Genomic DNA, 6,000 nt, shown 5'->3' with positions numbered 1-6,000 from the left:
TGAATTCTGATATTAATATCTGCATTATTCTCTCATAGTGCAGGGTTTCTCTCTTCCATTTTGAGATGTACTTGGTGGGGATGACCTTTCAGAACTGTTCATTCAGATTGGAGTTTGTGTCACTATTTTATGGCACTAATGATAGTAAATTGGTTATGTAATTCCCAAGTATCTTGCTGTTAACAGGTAAGAAACAAACTTGTATGCATTGTAGGCTTGAAAAAGTTAGGGCAATACAGCTTTCAGAGTTAATTTTCTGCTTTGGTAGAAAAGGATCAAAGAAACTGTATAAAAGACAATTTAGGCTTTTGCACGTGGCATGCTAAAGACAATAGTATGACTTACAGTGTAAATATAGTATAAAATGTAATAGCAAAGCAGACATGATGAAACTGGAGAATTTTTATCTGTGCCACTCAAGGCAGTTCTGTTTCATTAAATGGAATTTTGATAATTTGTGATAAATAAGGTTTACCTTTGAGGTGTTTCTTGAAAATGTGACAAGCTTGTCAGCAAAGCTGTAGGGAGAACTGTCAAAACCAGAAATAGGAACTAAACATGGCTGTGAAAACTAGAAATAGAAACTAAGCAATGCTGATTACAACATCTCTACAAGGGCCTAGGGAACAACGTGAATTTATTTACAACGAAGGAAAGAATTTCCTTAGCTTTTGCCCTATGCCTTTGGTTTAGGATCTGATTCTGTACAATTCAGACAAACTTCTAGAAATGTTAACAAAACCTACCTCCTGCATGAAGTCTGTGCCTGAATCACCATTTGAGAGTTTTCAGAAACAGTTCTGCAGCTTTTGCATGAGTTTTAAACTGATCAGCTTCATTCCTCCTTTTGTTTGAGAAAGAATCAAAGGCTTGTTTGGGTTATTATGAATGTTACTTATAATTGCACTGCACTGTGATTATCCTTTAGGTGCTGTTGGCCAATGATACTTGAACTTCAGCACTGTAGTGGTAGTGACCTTCAGGATGATTTTCCTAGACCTTATAGGGAAGTAAGGGCCTTATGTGTAGTGGGCCAAAGATGCTGAATGGTACCAAAGACTAACCTGTGTGCTGCAGAACTTCCCTGTTCTTAGGTAATGTGGTTGCCTGTTTTTATGAATGCTGTACCCTGAAGAGCTATGGAAACAAAAGTTACAGCACAGTAACTAAGCTCAACAGCTGTAAGCGCTCATGTGTTTGAGAAGACCAAAGCCTTGCAAAAGCCTAGCCAGGAATTATGAGGTACTAAACTGGTAAACAGCCATGCTCGTGTGACTTGCTTATAGAGTGAAATTCTCATTTTATTGCAGTATGAGCAACAAAACTGAGCTTCCTGGTCTATCTGTGGTGAACAGCCTCTAGTCTTCACTTGGATCACTAGTAGAGAGCAGAATGTATATAGCAAGTTAAGTCAGTGTTGTGTCAGAGAATATGAAGGATTATCAAGAATAGTGAAGCTGGAGAGCTGTTTTTCCCAATAAAGATGGAACTCACACAACGTAGTTTCTGCCCAGCTAATCTGGAGGGTAGTAAATTCCAGCTACTCGGAATTTATTTGTAATGCTTGTAGTTGCAGTAGCACAGCCATTCTTCCAAAGCTCATTTTCCATCTTGTATGTGTGAGCAGACATCCAAATGCTTGCTCTGCACGAGCACAGGTATAGGAAACAGGCAGACAGATTTTAATTGAACTTTATTAAATGTTTAAGTAGATGAGTACTATAAGGCATTCTTGTTAAAGTCTGACATCTAATGGTCTCATGTTTTTTTCAGAATAGGAGTAACTACTTTATAATAAGGCCAGGAAAAACAATCAGCTTTTAAATTGAGGTTATCTGCTCTTTTGTTCACTGCACTACCTACAATTTGATGAAGATGAATCAATTCACCCCATGTTCTGTGCTACAAATATAGAGGCTATGAAAGCCTCTTAATCTAAAATACTCTTGCTATTACTGAAATTGAATCTGCTGTGGCCTGTCACCAAGTAGATGCACTAGGCTCATTCTTTCTCACTTTATGACATCTGTAGTGTTCTCATTAGCTAAACTGGCCAAATGGTTTGTGGTGTTAATTTGATGAGTAAGGACTCTGTGTAGTGTGTGAAGATGGAGTGAACTCAGTTTCATGAAGACTCTCCCACCAGTCTGTACAAGAACTGGGACAGGTGGGATGTGTAGGGATAGCAGTTTGCAAAACAGATTAAAGCTCCATTGGTGGGTATCTTTCCTTCACTGTACTAATCCACAGCAAAACCCAGTGTTCTGGTTCTAAGACTTGAAATATTTTGGCATAAGCTTACCCTGGAAAAGGTGAAACCTTCCTTAGTTTTAAACTTTGAGATGGCTGAGTTTCTTCTTCACAATGTAGCTTAATCCCTAAATTCTCAAGAGACAGAAATACAAAATCCAGCTTGCTTTTTCTCCAGTCAATGTAGATAAATAATTTGGGTGCTGCTTGTTTCTTGGGCAGACTAAAGGTATTTCAGTCTTTTTATATATATATATATATAGATAGATCAGAATTCTGTAACAGTTTCATCAGTTCTCCATGACATGTTGTAATGCGTTTCTTCCTTGATGTTCTATGAAAGTGCTATTCATTGCTGGATCTGTAGTTTGTTGCTGTTATGGGGATCCTTTGAACTAATAGAGAGTGGATAAAACCTCAGTGTGGGGACTCTTATTTTCCAAACAGCATTCAGAAGGGATATGGCACTGCCTGCATTTGTGGTCACACTGTGAAACCAAGAGCTTGTTAGAGCCGTGAAGCAGACGGTGAGTGCTTGTTCTATGGCCTCAGGCCTCTTTCAAACTGGAGAGAAGCCCTGGAGCAGCACAGCAATCTGGCAAGAGAAATTTTTCCAAGAGCAGTGGAAAAGCTTAAAGAATGAATTTTGAAACAATTTTAGCTAGCTGGTTAAAATTGGCACTAAAACGTGGGCATGGTGGTGGAGGCAAAAAGATATTTTGCTGTATATTTCTAACCACAATGAAACTACCTACATCTGAAGGAGAGACTTGCCACAAGGATTTTGTGTTTGTAAGCCTTGTGATAGAGCTACTAGCTACAGGAAGACCTCAGGAGAGGGCTGACGATGGTATTTCCTGTTCCTTTTTGGTACTTATCAGAGGTTTTAGGTCCATCATTCTCCAACTCATGCTTCACTCCTTCCAAAGAGACTGTAATCTGTAGTAGCCCTTTGAGCTAATTGCTTGCTTGTTTGTTTTGAAACAACAAAATGAAGAGAGAAATAGAAAGAGGCAGGCTGCTGCCTTAACAAAATCCCAGAGATAAGAGAGTAATTTTCTCTGTGTTAAAAAGGCCTGCAGCCCAAGTCTCTTTTGTCTGAAAGTGACATATTAGTCTCAGAGTTCCTTAGAAAAGAGGAAAAGTATTGGCCAGTAGGGCCATTTATTTTTGTTTCTGTGTATTTAGGGAGAGAGAAACACAGCAGATATTGCCTGGATCAAAATGAGTAGTTGAGTATGTATTGCCTCCTCCCCCCTGCCCATGATTCAGAGAACAAATACCCATGATGATATTTTTAACCATGCTTTTCTGAATTTTGTTGCCCTTTCAGTTAAAATAGTAACTGTAACCACCAAGGAATTGGATATATATAACTCCATGAAATAACAGATTCATGGTTGAATTTCTCTGTTAGCTATTTCTTTAACACTCTGGGACTCAGCTGCAGAAGTTCATACGTAGTTTTTTTTTTTGACCAGTTTTCCTCCCTTCTACAAAGAAAACTGGAAGTAAATGAAATAGATACCATTCATGCTGGGTAACAGAGGATTGACTCAGAAGGCACTAAACTACATTTTTAGTAATCTCTGAACAGTAAAATAAGAAAAAGACTGGCTGAGAAGGCTGCTCCTGCTCTCAGGTGGCTTCTTGTGGTACAAATCTACTTAAGGCAGAAGGTACCCTAAGTAGAGGGTCTGTGAGGATCACTTAAAGTCCACTGACTGTTAGTAGCAATCCTGGCAACCAGATTACAAGTATGTATACTTTCTGATTTTTGGCTGTGACTACTGTAATTTCTAAGCATTTTTTTTTCTACTTAAAAGCACCAAACAAATATTCATATTGGGATAATCACTCATTTTGCTGCCTCCATATTTGCTTCTGTGATAACTAGCATTAAGAATTTTTAGTTATAGTAGGGGCTATCGGCCAAAAGAGACTGAGGGATGCATCATCCCTCTGCCAGTGGCAAAAATCAAAAATGCATGAGAGGAACAGAAGGGATGGGGGAAAGAAAATTATATAAATAGGTGAATTAACCTGTCTCAGACAATACAGTGTAAAGCTGGGCTAATCCTCAAGAAACAGTCTGAAGATTCAGGGCTCATGCTCACTGAATGAACAGCTGTAGCCGTGTGAGACATTACTACCCTTTAAGCAGAGTGTTTTCATCCCCACAGCAGACATGATCTACCTTAGTTCTCCATTTTGATGTGAGCTGCTTCATCAGAGATGTACAAAAGCTCTGCTGTGGGAAAGGGACTGCATAGCCTCTGCCCTGGGGGCACTGCAGCCCACAGGGTGGGTAGCTGGAGTGGACCAGCTTGACCTACCACAGCAGTGTTCATCACAGCTTGCCTTGCCTTTGATCACATGTTCTTCTCTGCTGAGTATATACTTATTTTTGTGATGAAAAAGTGCTGATGATACATGCTGTGGGTGTTTTGGTTTTTTGTGGTTTTTTTTTTTAAATGGTAAACTGAAGTGGGGACATACCGATAAATGTTAAAATGAAAGTTACATACATGTATCTTACCTGTAGCATGCAGAGGTTGGTCTGTTACTCTGAATTTAGGTTTTAATTTTAAGTGGTCATTTGGATTAGGCTTCATCAACTGCAGTTGTTCTTAAAGAAGTGGCAATTTGGAAGGGTTCAATTTTGTGTGCTGCTTGCTTGTCTTCTAATATTGATGATTTAAGCAAGGAAGGTAGAAGACCACAGCAGCATAGAAGTGTCAGTGTGCACCAGTTGCAAATGCATCTTTGAGGCTCATCCTTCCTATTCCTGATGTGCACATCCGTCTTAAATATATCTGTGATCTGGGTATCTGTGAAATACCACAAGCAAATGAAAAGCTTCCTGCAACTATCATGTCCTCAGTAGCGTAACTTTCATCTGCTTTGACTTACCAACGACTTGTAACTAGCAGAAAAATCCTCCACTCATTGTCAACATGAGAGCAGCATGCAGGGGTCATATTCATCTATTCAAAAACCTGTTCTGAAGTCTCTGAACTTGTTTCACAAATCAGTGGAGCAAAATGGCTTTTGTGAATTATTGCTGTGAATAAGACAACAATCAAACCTGCTATCTGGAGGATTATATCTCAGAACAGATTTTGCTCTAAACTTCCACTCTATTTTGTAAAATCTGGTCTGAACATGGTTAAAACCCGTCAGTAAGGGCTGTTATACCTTCTAGGTATTTGTGAAAAGCTGTCAGAGCCAACAGTGTATATGTATCTAAAGGCTGATTTAATCTTTAGGGAAGTTCCATCCAGTTTTGGATTTCAGGATGTTCTCAAAGAATTGTCTTCTGTTTTGTGAAAATACTGCAAAGAAAGAAAGAAAATATAGCATTTCCTAGTATTTCCTTCCAGGCTTCTCCTTGAATGATCGTGCTTTCTAGAAAGCTCTGCAATATGCCTGAATGCAAGTGTGCAATCTTAAAAACATATTCAACAGACAAAGTGAAGCGTTTTCCAGTGCAATCATATGCAAGTAAGTACCTGCACTCGTCTGCATTTTGTTGGTGTAGCTATGGCAAGTATTTTTTTTAAATCAAATTCAAACAAAAAGTGGGCAAAGCACTGTTCATATACAGAAACTTACTATCAGTCAGTGTTTTCTCTGCACTGAAAGTGCTGTACCCAGCAGTCAGGCACAGTTAGATGTGGGCCATATCAGGGTGCTCAATAAAGTGTTTGGAGTGTGATCAGCACAGACTTGTTTTGCAGGGCAGCCAAT

Source organism: Neopsephotus bourkii, unplaced genomic scaffold (genome assembly GCF_033783945.1).
Source record: "Neopsephotus bourkii isolate Nb327-2 ecotype Australia unplaced genomic scaffold, CSIRO-AGI_Nbou_v1 NB_335, whole genome shotgun sequence".
NCBI lineage: Eukaryota > Metazoa > Chordata > Aves > Psittaciformes > Psittacidae > Neopsephotus > Neopsephotus bourkii.
Note: the sequence above shows the minus strand (reverse complement) of the source record.